The sequence below is a fragment of the Heteronotia binoei genome, chromosome 8 (genome assembly GCF_032191835.1).
Source record: "Heteronotia binoei isolate CCM8104 ecotype False Entrance Well chromosome 8, APGP_CSIRO_Hbin_v1, whole genome shotgun sequence".
Lineage (NCBI taxonomy): Eukaryota > Metazoa > Chordata > Lepidosauria > Squamata > Gekkonidae > Heteronotia > Heteronotia binoei.
In genome coordinates this window covers 67,989,305-68,011,483 of record NC_083230.1, presented here as the reverse complement: position 1 = coordinate 68,011,483, position 22,179 = coordinate 67,989,305, and the positions used below count along the sequence as shown (strand labels likewise).

General features: G+C 39.5%; 1 protein-coding gene across 1 annotated transcript in view; it reads left to right on the top strand.

Moving 5' to 3' along the window:
• The window catches only part of EPYC (epiphycan), a 53,058-nt gene that overhangs the window by 6,252 nt on the left and 24,627 nt on the right, over positions 1-22,179 (top strand). The gene's annotated exons all lie outside the window — the stretch shown is intronic.

Below are 22,179 nucleotides of genomic sequence, written 5' to 3'. Positions count from 1 at the left end.
GGAGGGAAGGGAACCATTCAGGTGTGACATTTGGCAACTGGAAGAGATATCAAGATCAGGAGAATTTAGTTTCTAATGCAATGTAGGAGTCCCAAATGTGGGATCTCTGGGCACCATGGCACCTGCCAACATCTTTCTTGGTGTCCGTCAAATGTTTTTCAGAATGTGAACAGGGCCAAGTGGACCTTTTTTTTAAAAAAAAAAATTGTGTTTATGGGATAATGATGACAGTGTTTTTAGGTAAAGTGTAAACAGCCAAATGATATTCTAAAAACATGGTGGGACTTTCTTCTGGTTAAACATGATAGGTCAGTATGGCTAAAATGCTCAATGTACCTAATTGGAACTTCTACTGAAGTCATCAGATCTTTCCAATTTGAATATATATTTTATAATTCAGGTAGAAGTTGATAATAATATCACCACATCATTTTTGGTAACTTTTCAACAATCATTTATGTTCCTATCAAAATCTGGCTAAAATTTTCTCTACTCTACACATTGCATGTGTCATGAGCTGTCTTCCAGGCCCATCAGCAACAACTGCATTGCTTCAAGAAACAGTGAAGGCTCAAAATGTCCAGGCTCATGAAAGAAGAGCTCATCTAAAGTGGAGAAGTCCCCCCCTTTAGTTTTACATAACCATGTTAGATGCCTGCAAAATGAAGAAAGATGCTGTGAGATAAGTGATATTGAGCTATATGTATACTTATTTTGAGTGTATGCAAGAAAATATTTTAAACAATATGTTAATTTTTTAAATACAGAGCTTAAACAGAGCTTCCAAATGCATAACTTCACTCACTGACGTAACTTCACTCACTTCACCTGACTCCACCTCCCCCAGCAGCAGAAGTGGTTGAGCCCACTTTCCTCTGTCAGGTTTTCAAATGTGCCCACAAGTTCAAAAAGGCTGGGGACACTTACTTAGTGGTTTGGGCCAATATACTTATTTTTGTATGGTATACCTTGTAGAAGAAAATCTGATTATAGTACAGAAGTTTCCTATTTTTAAAAAACAGGATCCTAAAATACTCTAAATTGTTGAATTTATTTGGTTTTGAGTTCGACGTAAGATTGATTTTTTTTTTTTTGCCTCAGTGTTTATCAGTGAGAGGTCATTTCACACAGACGGTTTTGTTTTACAAGTAAGGGCATATTTTAAAAATCTCATGTATATCCTAGCCAGGTATTTTGTATGAAAGTATTATATACCCTGCCTCTCTGATAATATATGTTCAAGCCATCTTCCAAGCTTGAAAGAGTGTTTACATTTTGTATAGGTCTGCATCCTACAGAAGACATTCAGCGCCTCCTCTTGCAAACTGCTTTCTGGTATTACTGTTACTCTTTCGAATAGGAAACGAGCACATCTAAATAGAAGTATGGATTTATTTTAATTATCCTAAAACAATATTTCAGAATACTAGAGGTGAATGTGCTGGAAGTTACATACTATTCTGTATAAATGTGCAGATGAGGTAAATTTCTGGCTTTCATTTCTCCTGTAACTTCAAATTCCAGGAATTTGAAACTTTTTTTGAAAGACATCCTAAGGGATCTTATTGTTGAGAAGAGCCTTAAGCACAAAAAAGATGTCATTGAAGTTGAGATAATTTATGTGGCTGTTTCAGAGCAGAGACAACAGGAAGAAGGAAATGTGCAAAGAAAATAAACATGAGAACAAGGAAGATATGGTTAGGTCCAGCAGGAGAAAGGGATTAGGAAGGAGTACAATTTCAGCTGAATTTATTCATTTTCACGAAAGGTTTTGTGTGTCTTTGAGGTCAACTTCTAAATGTAGTATTTTTGTGACACAAACATTTATCTCTTATTAGGTGTGGTGTAGCAGACATATTTCAGAAATTTAGCCATGTTAGCCTGTTGCTGTTAGAAAATTATTGACTAGGTGATATTGTCCATGTGTTGCATTCAAAGCATAAGACATAAAGACTGCCAAGATAGCATTCTGGGCATAAAGTAAACTGAACTACATGCCCACAGAATGAAATGGTGAAAGAATCCCATTTTCACACCTTTGAATTGATCTCTGAATGGATTAAAGTGCTGGTCAGGAGTATAAGACTGGGAACCAAGAGAGGCCATATATGGGTTGAAACAGACTGGGTGTGAAACTTCCTGCTTTGATCTTTAACAATATCCAGGTCAAGCAATTCACTCACTCTGAATCTGAATCTTCACTCAGAATCTCAGAGTGGCTTATAATCTCCTTTACCTTCCTCCCCCACAAGGTAGGTGGGGCTGAGAGAGCACTCACAGAAGCTGCCCTTTCAATGTCAGCTCTGCAAGAGCTATGGCTGACCCAAAGCCATTCCAGCAGCTGCAAGTGGAGGAGTGGGGAATTAAATCCAGTCCTCCCAGATAAGAGTCCACACACTTAACCACTACACCAAACTGGAAGGGCAATTTCCACTGGGTGTATGTAGAATGTAAGCTGCACTTATGAATTCATTTATTTTTTCACATGCACAGAAATACAATAACAGAAAAATACAATAACAGAAAATTATTGCACCTTAGCTGTCTTACTTCAGGTAAAAAAACCCGACTGAAGTAAATTGTTTTACCTTAGAGCCAGTGAGACATACTTGTTAGAGCAGGGTTCCCCAACATGGTATCTATGGGCACTATTGCATCTGATGAGTGTTCCCTCTAAAATGAGTTAGTGTGAGCTAGCTCACAGTTTTTTTAGCCTCTGGCTCACACATTTTTGCTTTGCTCAGGAAAAATGACCCCAGAACAAATAATTTATGCTGTAGCTTACAACTTTAATGACAGTAGCTCACAAAGTAGAACTTTTACTCACAAGATTCCACAGCTTAGAAGTAGTTTTGCGTGACACCATTCCTGGTGCTGCCAAGTATTTTTAGAAAGTTGGGGGGGGGGGCGAGCTTTGGCTCTGATAAATTTCTGATCAGCCACTGAAGATTTGATTGACTTCATAGATATTTAAAAACATTGGTTTGGTGGCAGCTGCCCACCACAGTGCAAGAAGCTTCATAGTGTGACTAAAGGTAAACTACAGCAGCCATTTTGTGGCTGTCTTCAACTCCTGTTGCAGCCATTTTGTGTCAGCAATTTTGTAACTGAACCCACCATGCTATGCCATAGAATCATAGAGCTGGAAGGGATCTCCAGGGTCAAAATGGTTGGGAACTCCTATGTTAAGAGTTTGGGGCTGAGACCTGGGTGATTCTGATTCAAATCACCATTCTGCCATGGAAGTTTGCTGGGTAACCTTGAGCCAGTCACTTGCTCTTAGCCTAGGTTACCTCACAGGGTTGCTGAGGAGGAGTAGAATATGACGTTTCTTTGGTTACCCATCTGGGAATAAGTAGGGTGTAAATATTTAAATTGAAATAAATGACTTGTGGTTTTCATTCAGCCTCCTTCAACCCATCACACTCTCTTTGCCTGATTTTTATAAAGTAAGTTATTTTTTCCAAAAGCTTACAGCACCATAATATACTTTATAAGTTACTACTCAATGTTTCACTTCAGTTTAGAACACCCTATGTTTATTCTCATAGAAGTAATCATTAGATAATGAGATAAAATTAAAGGGAAAAGATGCTGGTGGGTAAAGAAACTGAATATCTGACAGTAAAATGTGAATAAAATGCTGAAAGCAGAGTTACTAGAAAAAAAAACTTTTAAATGGATCTTGACTTGGGATAGCATGGGAATAAATGTAAAGACATCTTGGGTTTTGCATATTTGGAATATGAAAAGGGAATGGAAATCCTAGTGTAATCACTGTGATCAAAAAGCTGACGAACATAATCATTTTCTCTTCTTTGACATTAAAAAAACCCCAAATAATAGCTATCTGGATGGGAGAGATGTGTTTTCAGATGGGGTAGTATGAGTCTGATTTTAACAGAAAGACAAAATTATAAAGAAGAAAAGAACTTCTATATTACTGCATGGAAGAAACATGTAGTGATTCTTCATACATACATATAGGGCTTTTTTTTTGCAGAAAAAGTCCAGCAGGAATTCATTTGCATATTAGGCCACACCCCTGACATCACCATTGTTTCACACAGTTTTTTGTAGAAAAAGCCCAGCAGGAACTCATTTGCATATTAGGCCATACCCCTGATGCCAAGCCAGCCCAAATTGCATTCCTGCTAAAAAAAAAGCCCTGCATACAATCCAGAAAGCAGCTCTCTGCATTAAGTGAACCATCACTTTACATTAAGTGATTCACATTAATTCACATTAAGTGAACAATGCAATTCTGATTTAAAAACAAAAACAGTTCTGCGTCATAAAATATAAAACCAGTCACTGATACCAGTTATGTAACTGCATACATTTCACTTAATTTCCAGTCTTGAAGTGTTGTTCGAAACTTTTATGTGAGAAAAAAGATAAAGAATTTGGGGATACAGGTGGAATACATGCATGGAAATCAATTGACCTTTTGTGAGAATTCTGGTGCTATCACTTTGCACCTTGTTTCAAGCAGGATCCTTTCCCCTACTATATGAGTCCAGAGAAGACAAGAGCAGAAAAGGAGAAGAAATTATATTAATTTTTTTAAAAAAACTTTAATGAAATGAAAGCAGCCAACTCAGTTCTGACTCAAGATTTACCCAAATAGCTTCCAGCACCTCCAGCACCCATGCAGTTCTCTGAGCCCAGTGCTTGTGGGGGATGAGCTCAACTGATGTGCTAGCATGAGGAACTTTTTGACTTGATTGTTTTCATATTACATTGACAAGTAAATGGACCGTATTTGTATTTACATACTGCAATGAATATAAAGGAACTATTATTTTAGCCATAAGTGACATTATTAAAGTATATTACCAAAATTTGTAATATTAGAATGTTAGCTCAACATGCTTGCTTCTGGATGACAAAGGTTCACATAAGTCTTTGGTTTCTGTTGCCAGAGTTAACAGGGGAAAATCTGAGTGCTAGGGAAGAAAAATGAGCTTCCATCATCATCAACTAGGGTTGCCAAGTCCAATTCAAGAAATATCTGGGGACTTTGGGGGTGGAGCCAGGAGACTTTGGGGGTGGAGCCAGGAACAAGGGTGTGACAAGCATAATTGAACTCCAAATACCTTCCTTTCATAGAAAATAATGGATAGTGGTACTTTCATTTTGGGGCTCATAGAATTAGGCCCCCTGGTCCAATCCTTTTGAAACTTGGAGGGTATTTTGGGGAGAGGCACTGGATTCTATATTGAAAATTTGGTGCATCTACTTCAAAAAACAGCCCTCCTAGAGTCCCAGATACCTGCGGATCAATTCTTCATTCTATAGGGAATAAGTCTCTATAGAGTTCCCAGCAGACATATCCCCCTCTCCCTCCCCCCCCCCCGCTTTCTGATGACCCTGAAGCGGGGGGGAGGGCCTTCAAACTGGGGGATCCCCTGCCCCCACCTGGGGATTGGGAACCCTATCATCAACCATGGAGGCTAATTTCTGCAGTTAGGTTGTTTGTACAATCTCATAATATGCAAATGAGTTCCAGCTGGCCTGCCATGTAAACAGGAGTGTCTGCCGTCACCAAAGAATTTAAATTATCAATATATATTATATGAATATGTAATTTTTTAGACTTTCTCGGTCTCAGATTGGAGGTTTTGTCAGAGTGAGTCAACAAGTATTTAAGGGAAACCACTCATGAAACCATTTCAAAATAAAATTCCCTTTCATCAGCAAAAACCAAAATAGCAGCTTCCTTTGAAAGAAACTTCTAAATATCCAGTTGGCTGAGTAGTTGAGTGGGAAGAACCATATAGTGTGATAGGCAACTGAAATTTGTCACAACAATAATGTCTAATATTTTATTTTTGCAGTTTTATTCATAATATGTAACTGCCCCTTGAATAGACATTACATTGAAAATACAGCAATATTATTTATTTAGATAACATATCCTCTGTCAATTTCTTTGTTTTAAAAAAAAGACAGTAAAAGAAACTTACAATCATAAAATAAACATAGACAGAGTAAAATATTAAGAGTAATATGTCAAAATAAATTAACACTAGGAATTGGTGTAAACATATCTTGTCTGACATAAAAGTACTTTTGGAACAAATAGGTGTGACAGTAGGGCAGTGCTTCGAGAAAAAACAGTTGCAATAATTTTACATATGGGATTCAGGAAGGACACCATTACCATTTATCCCTTATTTGGGGGTGGGATAGTACCACTTCAAGATTCAGATTTGTGGCTTGTTTGTTTCTCGGTTCTGGAATTTGGCTGCTGTTATTTTCAATAAGTAGTCTTGTGCAGCTGTTTTTAAAGACAGTGGCATCACAATTGACCAGAACATAGTCTTCCCACTAATCTAAAGATCATCTAAGTTTCAAGTCAAATGGACAAAGGGGTTCAGTTTTACACACCCCAAGTATGTGTCCCTCACTGTACTTTTCTCCATCGTTTCATTTAACAAAAATCTGTCTACATCAAGTTTCTTTATGTACTCTTACAGTAACTGACTATATATATATATATATATATATATATATATATATATATATATATATATATATATATATATATATATATATATATATATATAGTTGTTCAGTCGCATAGTCAAGTCTGACTTGTTGTGACCCCATGGACAAAGTCATGCCAGGCCCTCCTGTCTTCCACCATCCTCCGAAGTCTGCTCAAATTCATGTTAGTTACATCAGTAATGCTGTCCAGCCACCTCATCTTTTGCCATCCCCTTCTTCTTTTGCCTTCTGTCTTTCCCAGCATCAGGATCTTCTCCAGTGAGTGCTCCCTTCTCATTTGGTGGCCAAAGTATTTGAGTTTAAGCTTCAGCATATGACTTTCCAGGAAACAGTCAGGGCTAATTTCCCTTAGGACTGACTGATTTGATCTTCTTGCAGTCTAAGGGACTCTCAAGATTCTTCTCCAGAACCATAACTTGAAAGCATCTATTCTTCTGTGCTCTTGATTGGCTAAGAGTGCTCCAGATCCTTGCAAGGATCCAATTGGAAGGAGAAAAACAAGATGCCTGCTGCTGATAACAGTAAGAATACAAACAAGAACAACACAGAATTTTTTCCAGGTGTTTTCTATAATGCCTAAAAATCTCAGGTTTGTGTTTAGCATTCCAGGAATCATAGTAATGACCCAAAACAGCAATAAATTTTCAATTCAGGAATTCTGGGATACACTGCCCTATTCACTAGGACAAAATAGGTGGGGCCAAATTAACCCTAGTGCTTTATATATTCCATATCTTGGAAGGAACAGCCAAAAGCACCTGTCTTGTATGCTCACCAGTCTAATTTCAGATAATGCAATGGTTCATCATTGACATCAAATGCTCAAAATTGTAGCAGGCTCATGTGGGAGGAGGGGCTCTACACATCTTGATAAGAATAATTGATACACATCCAAAAGTGTTTTTTAAGAGATCCTCTATAGAAAATCAGTAAGTTCCCCAACTCTGTTTGATGACCAATAAGAACATAATTAGATCCAACATACATTGAAACCTACTGATTTCAACATAAAGTGATTGCAAAATTATATTTCATAATCAAATCAGATTCCCCACCCTTTTATCAGCTCATATTCCTATGGCATTTCTAATGAGGGAAAAAAGGGAAAGGGAGGAGGTTTTGACTTCCATGGGTACATATTTCAATGATCTGACAATGTAAGAATCATGCAGAAAGCATTTTTGTGGTTTTCTTGAGGTTGCACAATGCCTACCAAGTGTTAGGTCCCTGAGTGAACATAAGAACATAAGAGAAGCCCTCTTGAAGCTGGCTATGCTTGTAGCCACCACCACCTCCTGTGGCAGTGAATTCCATATGTTAATCACCCTTTGGGTGAAGAAGTATCTCCTTTTATCTGTTCTAACCCGACTGCTCAGCAATTTCATTGAATGCCCATGAGTTCTTGTATTGTGAGAAAGCGAGAAAAGTACTTCTTTCTCTATCTTCTCCATCCCATGCATAATCTTGTAAACCTCTATCATGTCACCCCGCAGTTGACATTTCTCCAAGCTAAAGAGCCCCAAGTGTTTTGATCTTTCTTCATAGGGAAAGTGTTCCAAACCTGTAATCATTCTAGTTGCCCTTTTCTGCACTTTTTCCAATGCTATAATATCCTTTTTGAGGTGCGGTGACCAGAATTGCACACAGTATTCCAAATGAGACCGCACCATCAATTCCCTTCCTAATAATACCCAGCATGGTGTTGGCCTTTTTTATTGCAATCGCACACTGTCTTGGCATTTTCAGTGAGTTATCTACCACGACCCCAAGATCTCTCTCTTGGTCAGTCTCTGCCAATTCACACCCCATCAACTTGTATTTGCAGCTGGGATTCTTGGTTCCAATGTGCATTATTTTGCATTTGGCACATTGAACCTCATCTGCCACGTTGACGCCCACTCACCCAGCCTCAACAGATCCCTTTGGAGTTCCTCACAATCCTCTCTGGTTCTTACCACCCTGAACAATGTAGTGTCATCCGCAAACTTGGCCACTTCACTGCTTACTCGCAACTCCAAATCATTTATGAACAAGTTAAAGAGCATGGGACTTTGTACTGAGCCCTGCGGCACCCCACTGTTTACCGTCCTCCACTGCAAAGACTGCCCATTTATACTCACTCTGCTTCCTATTAATTAGCCAGTTTTTGATCCACAAGAGGACCTGTCCTTTTACTCAATGACTCTCAAGCTTACTAAGGAGCCTTTGATGAGGAACTTCATCAAAAGCTTTCTGGAAGTCAAGGTAAACAATATCTATTGGGTCTCCTTTGTCCACATGTTTGTTCACCCCCTCAAAGAAATGTAACAGGTTAGTGAGGCAAGATCTTCCCTTACAGAACCCATGCTAACTTGTGTTCATCAGTGTGCTTACTCATTCTGTCCTTGATAATGGTTTCTACCAACTTTCCCGGTATTGAAGTCAGACTGACTGGCCTGTAGTTACCTGGATCTCCTCTGGAACCCTTTTTAAAGATGGGGGTGACATTTCCTACCTTCCAGTCCTCAGAAACGGAGGAAGAGGTCAATGAAAGTTTACATATTTTTGCCAGGAGATTCACAAGTTCAACTTTGAGTTCTTTCAGAACTCTTGGATGTATGCCATCCGGACCTGGTGACTTAGTTTTTAATTCATCCATCAGTTATAGGACCTCCTCTCTTGTCACCTCAATCTGGCTCAGGTCTTTCAACACCCCTTCCAATAGAAATGGTTCCGGAGCAGGCAAACATTCTCTTCTCCCACAGTGAAGACGGAGGCAAAAAATTCATTTACCTTCTCAGCCATTTCCCTATCCTCCTATAGTAATCCTTTAACCCCTTGGTCATCCAAGGGCCCCACTGCCTCCCTGGCTGGTTTCCTGATTCTAATATATTTGAAGAAATTTTTATTGTTGGTCTTTATGTTTTTTTGCAATATGCTCCTCATAGCCATTTTTGCCTGCCTGATCACAGTCTTGCATTTGATTTGTCATTGCCTGTGTTCCCTTTTATTAATTTATTAATGGACCAGCTTTCCACTGCTTAAAGGAGTCCTTCTTACCTTTTACAGCTTCCATTACTTTGTTTGTTAACCATGCAGGCCTTCTCTTATACCTGTTTGTACCTTTCCTAACTTGTGATATATATTTTATCTGTGCTTCTAGGATTGTAGTTCTAAATAGCCTCCAAGCTTCCCCAAGGGTTTTGACTGTATTTACCTTTCCTTTCAGTTTCCTCTTCACATACCTCCGCATCTCAGAGAATTTACCCCTTTTAAAGTTAAACGTGGTTGTGCTGGTCTTTTGGGGCAACTCCCTATTTATACAAATAGTGAAATCAATAACATTATGGTCACTGCTCCCAAGCGGTGCGATCACTTTTACATCTCTCACCAGGTCTTGAGCATTACTTAGGACGATATCCAGGATCGCCCCACCCCTGGTAAGTTCTGTGACCATCTGCTCCATAGCACAGTCATTGAGAACATCTAGAAACTCAGTCTCTTTCTCTTGACCAGAACACATATTGACCCAATCAAGCTGCGGGTAGTTAAAATCACCTAGCCACCATCTAGCCACCATCTTTAAGCCTTCATCATATTATAGTCATACTCTGTCTTTTGATTTGGTGGGCGATAACAAACTCCCATAGTTAAATTTCCTTTTGGGCCCTCTATTTCAACCCAAAGCATTTCTATAAAAGTATCTAATTCTCTGACCTCAGTCTTACTGGACCGAATGCCCTCTCCGACATACAGAGCCACCCCACCTCCAACACTTCCCTCCCTATCCTTCCGGTATCAGTTATATCCAGGAATCACTGTGTCCCATTGATTCTCCTCATTCCACCAAGTTTCTGAAATTTCCACAATGTCTATGTTTTCTCTCAACACTAAACATTCCAACTCACCAATTTTACTTCGAAGACTTCTAGTATTTGCATACAAACATCTATAATTTCCTAGGCAAGCTAGGCCCGCCACCTTCCTCCTGCCACCTCGAGACTCTGGCAGGCCGTCCATTCTGTTTGTCACCATCTCAGTGGACAACTCTGTTCCATTACCTGGTAGAAAAGTATCAGCTAACCCTTCATCTCTTTGAGATGAGTCTTTCCGAACCAGAGACATTTCATCTCCTGTTAACTTTCCCCCTAGATTTAGTTTAAAAACTGCTCTGCCACCTTTTTGATTTTAAGCGCCAGCAGCCTGGTTCCATTCGGGGACAAATGGAGACCGTCTTTTTTGTACAGCTCCCGCTAGTTCCAGAAAGCATCGCAGTGCCTAACAAACTTAAACCCTTCCTCCTTGCACAATCGTCTCATCCACACATTGAGACTTCTAATTTGTGCCTGTCTCTCCAGCTCTGCACGTGGAACAGGTAGCACTTCCAAGAAGGCTACCTTGGAGGTCCTGGCCTTAAGTCTTCCACCTAGCAGCCTAAATTTTTCCTCCAGGACCTCACGACTGCATTTTCCCACATCATTGGTGCCAACATGCACCATGACCACTGGCTCCTCCCCAGCACTGTCTATCAGCCTATCTACTACATGTGTAATGTCCGCTACCTTCGCACCAGGCAGGCAAGTCACCATACGGTCAGTACACGGTTTTGCCACCCAGCTGTCTACTTGCCTAAGGATTGAATCACCAACTACCAAGACCCTCCCTCTCTCCCCACCCAGGAATGGTTCCTTGGCATGAAAGGATTCCCGTTCACCAACTGAAGAAGAGGTCCCTTCTGAGGGCGCATTCCCCTTATCCTCAGCCCGGTGCCCTGTTCCCTCTCGACCCTCATGCTCCCTGGAAGCAACGGGGCTGCCACGTTCAGATTGGGGCTCAACTAACACGTCTCCGAGAGTCTTCCCTGAGTGCCTAACTGACTGTCTCTGCTTCTCCAGGTCAGTCACCTCGGCCTCAAGGGTATGAACTTGTTCCCTGAGGACCAGGAGCTCCTTGCATCAAGCACATACCCAAGATTTCTGTCCTGTGGGCAGATAGTCATACATGTGACACTCAATGCAAAACACTGGAAAGCCCCCACCCCCCTGCTGGCATTCTACCTTCATGATAGCTTTTTTAAAAAATATGCAGTCTCTTTTTAAACCCTGTTTATGTGGCTCCCTGCCTGGAGAGTCTATTTACCTTATTGGGAACACAAGGTAATAGGGATCTGGGTTCCTTACACAGCCCCCAGGCTAAGAGCCACAGGCCAAGAGCCCTTTAGCTCTCATTTGTGCAATTCAAGAAAAACCCATCCAAGTCTTCTATAAAAATGTCTGTGCTGAATTAGATGATTCTCTAATGTGACATGATTTAAAAACAGATTTGAATCTCCTTATGTCAGTTCCCTCTTTTGCATGCTTCAGTAGCATGAGGGAAGGACGGATTGTGTGTCATGAGCATATCTGAAAAGAGATGTGATGCTTACCTTAAATTCTCTTCAAGATCCATGAGAACAGGGTGGAGCAAAAACTCTTTGGTACAAATTACATTACCTTGCCAGTTACAAGCAGCATGTAACAATGCTTAAAAAAAAAAACAGAAAAAGAAAAGATGCTTGCTTTTTGATGTTCCTTATTGGCTCACTCTTTTTTTTCCTTTTTTTTTTTTTTTAAAGGCACAATATTGCAATGTTACTTGGGCACTCTTGTAGACGTGCACAGGAATGTGGCATGTTACCAAAGGAAGTAAGCAATGCTCCCTTCCCTTCTGGGCTCATTGTACATGACCATGATACCATACTTCATGCTCCAACATTCAGTGCAATCCTAAGGAATGCAATACCCTTCTATGGTTATTGAAGTCAATGGCCTTCAAAGGGTTTATGTTAGAAAGGTCATCTTAGAAGTCAATGTCAGGAAGCAGTCCTAAGTAGGTTTATGGAAAAGTAACTCTAAGTTCAATCAGAGTTACTCCCAGGTAAGTGTGCATATGATTGTGACCTCAGTTGCCAACAACATATGCAGTGACAGAAGCTCAAAATACTTATCATTGTTTTATTTTGTAATAATTTTGGGGCAAAGAAGTTGACTTGAAATCAAAGCAATGAACAGGTGGAATTCATATTACAAGCCTTATACACTGCAACAGAGAGAACAAAAATATGAAGTTGTGAAGACAGCACATAACCCCATCTCAGTCATTTAACATGTAGCCAAATACAGAGTTATATTAAAGTAGAAATGACATTTTGGTTAGAATCCTATTATTAGGCATTAGGTTTATGGCACTAGCAATTGAGTAGGGTTAGTTGGCACATCCCATAAAAAGCTGCATGTAAGGTTTGTGTGGTCCTTGTATATGCAATTGACTCCCATTCTACTGAATGTTCAATATAATTCCTACCAGGCTGAGCACATATTTCAAAGATGAAAATGTATAGTTCTTGGATTACATGAATAACACATTCTTATTCAGATGGTGTGAATTTGATTTAGACAGAAGTAAAGCTCTGCATCAACCTTAACAGTGGACACCTATAAGTTATAAAGACAGATGCGTACAAGATTTATGTCTTTTTTTGCTATCAATTTAACAAGTTACATCTCAGTATTCAAAACACACAAATACATACTACATAGCAAGCAGTGAAGCAGATACTGTAATCTCACACATATTATGAATTACAAGGCTTGCTGTTTTTAATTCTTAAAAGCAAGCCTCGGATTCAGCAGGAGCTCACAGGAGCACAGCTCCTGAACCTTTTTGAGGGTTCCCCCTTCTCCTCCCCATCTTGTCCATTGAATAATAGGTGCAGCTGCATAACAGTCCCTGGATGAGCTCCACAACCTGTTTTTCTACAGAGCGACCCCTGCTTAAAAGTATTGTTCTGTTGTGAAGAAGCTCTAAAACAATAGTGCTGCTGATTGGCATGACAGCTACAAGTTGTTTGCACTGCTTTATACCAATATTTTTTGCATGTGTTAAGTGCCATCACTTCCAACTTAAGGCAACCCTATGAATTAATAACCTCCTGAACATCTATTGTTAACAGCCTTGCACAGTTCTTGCAAACTGAGGGTATGGCTTCCATGATTGAGTCCATCAATTTCATGTTGGGTCTTTCTCTCTTTCTGCCATCTTCAACATTTCCTAGCATTGTCTTTTACAATGACTCCTGCCTTTTCATAACATGACTGTATGAGCAGCCAATGAGAGAGGACCTTGAAAAACAGCAGTTGTAAAATGACAGGGGGTTAGCAGCAGAGAGAAGGGTTTTCTGACTTATAGGAGCTGTATAGAAGAGCTGCTTAGAACAGGCTGAAAATAGTAATTTTGTAACTAAAAGATTCTCAGTTGTAGGCATAGGACCTTAGTTCAAAATTTCAATGAAAGTGAAATGCAGTTTGTTCCACTACCACCCCCAGTTAGAAGAAAGAGACAGATGATTGAGTTTAACTAATGAATAACAGATGACACTGTTAAGATTGATGCAGAGCTTTACTTCTGTCTAAATCAAATTCACACCATCTGAATAAGAATGCGTTATTCAGATGATTGAGTTTAACTAATGGACACATTATTAACTATTTACACATTTGCAGCAAGGGAAAACCCGAGTGTGGAATAGGCCAAGGCCAGGAGTTACCCCAGACCCCTCCTTGCCATATATTGGGCAAACCACCTTTTGCCCTAGGAACAAGCCATTCTTTTTGTTTGTCAGCAGCTGGCATAGCAAATGGGGTGCCACCCTGAAGCCACCCTGAAGCTTCCCCCCCAAGCCATGAAACTTAGAAAGGAGAAGTCTAGCCAGGATGGTCCCAAAGACAATCATTATTCCCACCCCTGGGCTGCAAAAACCGAAGGCTGAGCCTGACAGATCCCTTAACCCCCAACATGGAATGTGACATACGGAGCTCACCAGCTCTTTTTCTCCGTTTTCTGCACTAACATGCCAAGTGACCAAGCCTATTTAATGGGATAACTGCATCCAATTCCCCTTAATCCACTGACAACAGTGCCAAGTAGGCAACCCCCTCCCTTACTTGCCGATCCAAGGAGGGGCAAAAAATTCCTACCTGGCCCTCAAAAGGCAACCAGCCAAAGACTACATTGTATACACCAGGGGTGGCCAACGGTAGCTCTCCAGATGTTTTTTGCCTACAACTCCCATCAGCCCCAGCCAGCATGGCCAATGACTGGGGCTGATGGGAATTGTAGACAAAAAGCTACCTTTGGCCACTCCTGGTATACAGCGTGGGAGGGTGAGCCAAGCATGAGGCAAAAGAGGAAGAGGTGGGGGCAGAGCCTTCCTTAAATCCCTGCCAGTTCCATTCATCCACTGCAACACTGTGATACCATGCATCATACTTCCCTGACTCTTCCTCCTTCTGAGGGAGGCAAAGCAGTCCCCACCCTCAGCTCCCATCAGGCTCTGTGGGAGGTAGGAGCTGAGTTCTTAGACTTTACTCTCCTCAATGTTTCCTCAATTTTATAAATAAAAATTACTTGTTTTGATTAAGCCTGTTGGCTGCATGCCTATGGAAAAGAACACACACACACACAATTTAATGTCTTGGTTTATACACATATATATTAGAGGAAATGGATGAATAGTGGCAGTGAATGATTCAAACAGTTTTTGAGCCCCACCCCCAGGGCTTTTTTTTTTGTAGCAGGAACTCCTTTGCATATTAGGCCAAACTCCTCTGATGTAGCCAGTGCTTCAAGAGTTTACAGAGGTCAGTATAGGGCCTACTGTAAGCTCCAAGAGGATTGGCTACATCAGAGGAGTTTGGCCTAATATGCAAAGGAGTTCCTGCTACAAAAAAAGCCCACCCCACCCCTAATAGCTCTGTGTTAGTAAGGGCTGAGTATTAAAGTGGGCTGGGCTACGCTAACTGTGGATGTCTCTGAGAATGAGAGAGGACCTGAAGTGTGAGACACTCATGACACTGCAGATTTTAAGAGATAAAAAGGGCTGTGACTGTGATGCCCTGACTGATGTATAAGCCATAACCTGAAGAAGAGAGATTGTAAAGCACTCTATGAGAGTGGACAAGGGGAGCCACAATGACCAAAGTTTAGTCATTCTAGCTTCTAGGGAGAGTTCAAGCTTGATTTTTTTCTAGAACCCACGTTCTAGATTTGATCTAGAACCAATATGGTTATCCAATATTTTTTTCCAAGCATCTATGTTATAATGTTATTAGTTCCAGTTTTTCTCATCATAGACCAAATTTTATCTTAGATATGTTGATTGTCCCTAATATATTTTTTTTGTGAGATCATGACAATTTAATGGATCAGAACACCCTATTAAAAGTCCTTTGTTTCATTTAGTCTCTTCCTTCCTTCATGTATAAAACATTATTTGAAGAAATTTTGTCTTAGACTAACAAAGGAAATGCACAAAGAAAAGGAGGGGGAAAACATTAAATCAGATGTGTTGTTTTTACATCAGTATCAAATATCTGATAATTCAAGTGTTGCCAAAAACAAACAAATGTGTGGAAGATAAAAGGCCATTTTGTTCATTATTTAAACTGGAAACATCTTTGTTTTGTTAAGGTCTTGTTTGATGGATCAAATATATAAAAAGAGGAATAATGTGTGGCCTAGAAAAGCACTAATGAGAAGCAGATTTTTTATCAATAGGCCACATGTCCTCAGTAATAGTAGCACATTTAACTGTATTTTTAACCAATTGTTATTGGATTGATGCTCAAAAGACTAAGACTAAACAACAATTTCATATCAGTTTTGCTTGTGATGTTTAAGATGCAATGAACAGGAATAATAGAATTGATTGTCATGCTTTGCAAAGGCTCCAGCAGATTTAATTTAGGAAGGCTTGAGTTACATTCTCAAGGAGCAACTAAGGCTCTTGACCACAGAAAAGACATGATGAGAATTCCCATATGATGGAAGTGGTGAATTACTTGTGAGGAGGCTGCACTCTTCAGATACAACCATGAAACCTTCTATTTGCCAGTTTCCTTTGGTTTTCCTCTTTAAAGAGGAACATGGGTGTTGTGCTATTGTTACAGGCAGGATGCTGCAGTAAGAACAAGGAGGAACATGAAGAAAATCACTCAGCTTTATTGAAAAAAACCAGTGAAACACCTATACTACTTAATATTCTGAATATAGCCAAAGTACATGTATAGGCCTTCTTACAAAAACACAAAGGATATAAATATTACCTTCCTCTTTTTGGATACCTGTATGATATTTTATGAATATACCACAATAAAAGCATTTCTGCTCAAAATCTCTGGTCAAAAAAGTAATATTTTCCAGTACTGCACTGAATTTAAAAACAAAACAAAACAGGTTCAGAATTCCTACCACACCAGTGAGTAGGTTGCATATGCTTATGTTAACACTTTTGCCTGATGCTAATGCTGGGCCAATATGTCTGGAACATATCCCTCCCTCTAGGCTTCCTCCATGCAGAAAACATCTGCCTTGATTTCCTGTGTTCTTCAGGTCTTCTTTTGATTTGTCCCCAAGTCCATTTTTTATAAACTGTCTCCCTTTTTAAAATGACAGATGGGAGCAATGTGTTGTTGTAATGCACGTAATATCCTCCATCCTTTCTCTTGACACCCTAGAGGGACAGGAACTCAAGTTAATGTCTCATCAGATACAGATATTCCATGAATTCTTTCTTCAGTAGCTTCATGGTTATGAAAGTAAAACCAAATGGCTTTAATGCTCAGAAGGCCTGGACTTCGGAAATTCAAACCATGATCCTGGAATGGAAATTATTAAGAAGTTTGACACTATTCTCCTTCCCAGGTTTGAACATGGACTGAAGCCTGTGACTTGCCATCCATTACATGGATCAACTAGCAGCACAGTTAGCGATTTATTAATTTAAAACATTTCTATGTTGCTTTCCACCCAAATGGGGTTCCCAAGTCATTAAATATCAAAACATTAAACATTTCAACTTCGAGTTGAGCCATGTGAATCTAAACATTCCTTTTTCCTGAGTGTTAGAAGTGAACTTCTGAGAAGTCGGCCGACACTGAAAGCTGCAAGACACCTATCACACCTGCTGGAGCTTACGGCAGCATAAAAGAACAATATGGATTTCTGAAGTTACTTATGCAGAATTCAGCTCAGATAGACAGATAGATAAACAGGCTGGATTTGGCTGCTATATTCTAAGTCCACAATTCAGTACTCTCCAAAATCAGCCTACTACAAACTGCGTTTTAGTAACTAATATTAGAGTTCTTTGAATTTTTTGCAGTGTTATCATGGCATAAATTGTCAGGATAAATTGAGCAGGATATATTTTCATCATTGCTTTGTTATCTCAACTGGCTCATCTTTTGCCTCTTGGTTTGCATAGGATACATTTGTTCATGTTTTTGAGAGAGACCACAGTATGCAGTCAAGCTACTGAAAAACCTGATGCTTTGCTGGTTCTATTGTGATTTTGATCGTGTATTTTACCAAAAAAACATTTGAAGTAGTTCTGGAGGGTCCTAGAAGCAAAGAGTAGAGCTACTAATTAAATATGCTGTAAAATCTACTGCTGCAACATTTTTATAAAAAATGAAACAGAGAAGTTGTGCTTTTGTTAGCTGTATGGCAGGCAGAAATAAACTGGTGCTATGTTTGTCACTGACTATCCATGTCACAAAGATTCACAGGATTAATGCCTGCCTCTATTGCAGATAGTAAGGGAAGACATCTTCTGTCTATAAAATAGCTGCAATACAGGGCTTTATTTGTAGCAGGAACTCATTTACATATTATGCCACACACTCTGATGTAGCCAATCCTCCAAGAGCTTACAGGGCTCTTAGTACAGGGCCTACTGTAAGCTCCAGGAGGATTGGCTACATCGGGGGGGGGGGGGTGGCCTAATGCAAAGGAGTTCATGCTATAAAAAAGCCCTGTTTGCAAACAAAAATAAATCTGGAGCTAGAAATATAAATGCTTCCCACCCCATTCCTTCTAGAAAGCTCATTAATCTTATTGAAATTATTCAGTTTCAACTACTGATTTTTTTTGTTTACCTCAGCATTCTTTTGTATGTTTTCTTTAGCTAGTCCCTTTAATTTTTTTCATTGTTCACTGAAATGGAATACTGGTTCTTTCTCAAATATCACATCTATTATGCTACAAGTACATTCAATCTCCCCCTACATTTGTTATTAAATTCTTCCTACATCTTTCTATATGCAGGCAGGAAGGCTGCTGATATGGGAAGAAGAGAGACCTTTCATATGCACTATGTACACTTTCATATGTACAAAGGAGAAGAGGGCTAGATGGCCATCTGACAGCGATGAGGATCCTGTGAATTTAGGGGGAGATATTTGTTAATTTCTTGCACTGTGCAGGGGATTGGACTAGATGACCCTGGAGGTCCCTTCTAACTCTATGATTCTAGGGTTGAGAAGAGTGCTGCAATGGCCTGGACAATCCCTATGTTGTCATCTGCCTTTTAGATGTAAATGGATATGCATGCTGTTATATTTTTTTTTTAAAAAAATGGGATTAAATTCAACATTATCCACTTTCAGACTTATCAAACTGCATTTCCCAGTGTCATGCCAATGCCAATGATGCTGTCCAGACTGTCTTTTCCTTGTGGTGCATTCTCTTAGGATTGTCTGTATGGGCTTTCTTAGCAGGAGGTCCGGTTCTACCAGAGTGGATCTAGGGATGCTCTAGATTGGTCTACTAAGGTGGGTGTAGGGAAGCTAGGATTCCTGCTGGTTTGGCTTGTGTCCTTTTTTGCTGACTTCAAACAGGGACCATTTTTTTGCTGATTGTTTTGACAGGTCATCAGTCTGTTCATGGGTGTTTAACAAATTGCTCCATGTATACAGCTAGGAATGGGATTCTAATCCCCCTCTCACCACTGCATTTTGAGAATGCTGAAACATAGCAAGGTTAGAGATCAGAGGTTTAAGATTTACAACTCTGTCATGTTTCATCCTGTCATGTTTCAACTGGTATGTTGAAGAGCCCTGTGGCGCAGAGTGTTAAAGCTGCAGTACTGCAGTCCAAAGCTCTGCTCATGACCTGAGTTCGATCCCCGGTGGAAGCTGGGTTTTCAGGTAGTCGGCTCGAGGTTGACTCAGCCTTCCATCCTTCCGAGGTTGGTAAAATGAGTACCCAGCTTGCTGGGGGGAAAGTGTAGATGACTGGGGAAGGCAATGACAAACCACCCCATAAAAAGTCTGCCATGAAAACGTTGTGAAAGCAACGTCACCCCAGAGTCGGAAATTACTGGTGTTTGCATAAGGGGACCTTTCCTTTCCATGTTTCATCCCCCCCTAAATAAAGTGGGGAAGGAATGGGCTTTTAATCCACCCCCAGCATGGTGCAATAGTTAAGAGCACTGGACTGTAATCTGGAGGACCATCTTTGATTCTCCACTCCGCCCCTTGAAGCCAGCTGGATGACCTCGGGCCAGTCAGTTCCTTCAGAATGGTCTCAATCCTACCTGCCTCACAAGGTACCTGTTGCGGGGAGAGAAAGGGAATGCAATTGTAAGCCGCTTTGAGATCCCTAAGGGTAGAGAAAAGCAGGGTATAAAACCAACTCTTCTTTTCCCCCCATAATTGCTGTGGAAGGGGAATGAATAAATGTCAGATCCAATCATGAGGATCCAATTATGGAATTCTTACACTGTCATGTTAACCAAATTTATTGAATTTTTGCAATATACTGAAATGTATTTCAAATAATAAAAAAGAAAAAAAAGCAATATTTCAATCCTTATCAATACACTACACATTTTCTTTTTTTTTCTCACTTCCCCCACCTCTTTTCTTTGACCTACGTCAGTGCTTCAAGCTATTGAGAAAAAACAATTAAGGTACCATCCGTTTTAGAATCTTGCACTATAAAATTTACATAAAATCTAATAACATCTCTATATCTCTATTTATAATTTGGTCTTCTAGCTTTCCTTCAGGACATTGTTAGCACATCCTGAACTTATTTATCTCAATATACTAAATCAAATCACCTTAACCTTTTAGTTCACCCTTAGTATTACACTTATCTTTCATCTATTATTACACCAGTTATAGCTATTTAATTCTTTTTAAGTATTACACTTATCTTTCATCAATCTATTATCACATCAATTATAACTGTTTGTTGTAATTATCACTATATTTTCTGCTAATAAAAGGAGCTATCGTATATTGATTCAAAAAATTCTAATCACCTGTCTCCCCCATTTTCCCCAATTTCAGGTTATACTTTCAAAAACCACCAAATGTCTCTTAACTCTCCATTCCTTTTCAATATAGTCCTGAAACTTCTTCCATTCATCTTTAAATTTTTCTGCATCACTGTTTTTCAAGATTCTAGTAAGTTCAACAATTGCTTTTCATTTGCCCTTCTGTCTTTATTATTCAATGTAATTAATGTTCCTCTCATCACAGCCTTATAGGCATCCCAAACCGTTTGAAATTGTACCTCTTGGTTGTCATTTATTTGGAAAAAAGCTTTAGTTTCTTTTTCTAGAGATGCCACTACCGCCACTTTCTGTAATAAGTCATCATTTATCTTCCACCTCCTCTCTTTTTTCCTCCCTTTAGCCAACCACATCAACGGGTTATGGTCTGCACCTATTTTTGGAAGAATATCTATTTTTTTTATGTGATCAGTCCCAGCTCTTTTGTAGCCCATACCATATCAATCCTAGAAAAGGTATTATGTCTGGCTGAAAAAAACGTATAGTCTCGTACCCTGGGGTTGAATTTTCTCCACACATCTTCTAAGCTCTCTCGTTTAATTAGTTCAAAAAATGCTTTAGGTAGTTTTCCATCTGCATTTCCCCCCCAGATCTATCTAAAGAGTTGTGAATAGTTCCATTAAAGTCACCCATAAGCATTATCTGATTGTATGTTACTTGTTCCAGTTGTTTCATAATATCATTGAAAAAGTCACTCTTAGCCCCATTAGGAGCATAAAGTCCCAACAACAGAGTCTTTTTGCCATACATCAAAACTTCTACTGCCAAATATCTACTTTCATTATCTTTAAAAAACAGTTTTGGCTCCAGCTCCTTCTTTATGTAAAAAATCACTTCCCTTTTTTTTTCTTTAGCCAATGAACTAAATTCTTCCCCTAAAAAATTGTTACGTAAAAATTTGTAATCCGATTGACTAATGTGTACTTCTTGTAAACAAATTATATTACATTTTTGTTTTGTAATCCAATGAAATATCGCTCTTCATTTCTGCAGCGAATTTAGACCATTAACATTCCAAGAAATTAATATGAAATCCATAATGATTCTTCAGTTAAGCTGTGTCCCCCAAAATCCTTATTGTCCGCCAAAAACCCTTCCATGCCTTGAATGTCTATTATGGAATACTTCAGCCCTTTATACTCAAAAGTAAGTCCGGCTGGTAAAATCCATCTATATCTTGTACCTTTTGCCCTTAATTATCCGTCAAAGGTTTAAATTGTCTTCTGTCACTGATGACCTTCTTTGGTAGTTCCTTCATTATTTTGACTCTGCTCTCCTCCACCACCAATTCTTTTGCAAATTGTTGGCTCAAGATTCTTCCCACTATATCTCTAGTGGTACATTTAGTTACTGTGTCTCTTGGCAATTTACGCCTTCTATCAAACTCTGAATTGACCCTGTACACATAATCACATTGATCTTCAGTTTTCTCTGGATCTTCACCCAAATATTCAGCAATAATAGTTATGATATATTTCTTTAAGTCCTCTTGATTGTTTTCTGGCACC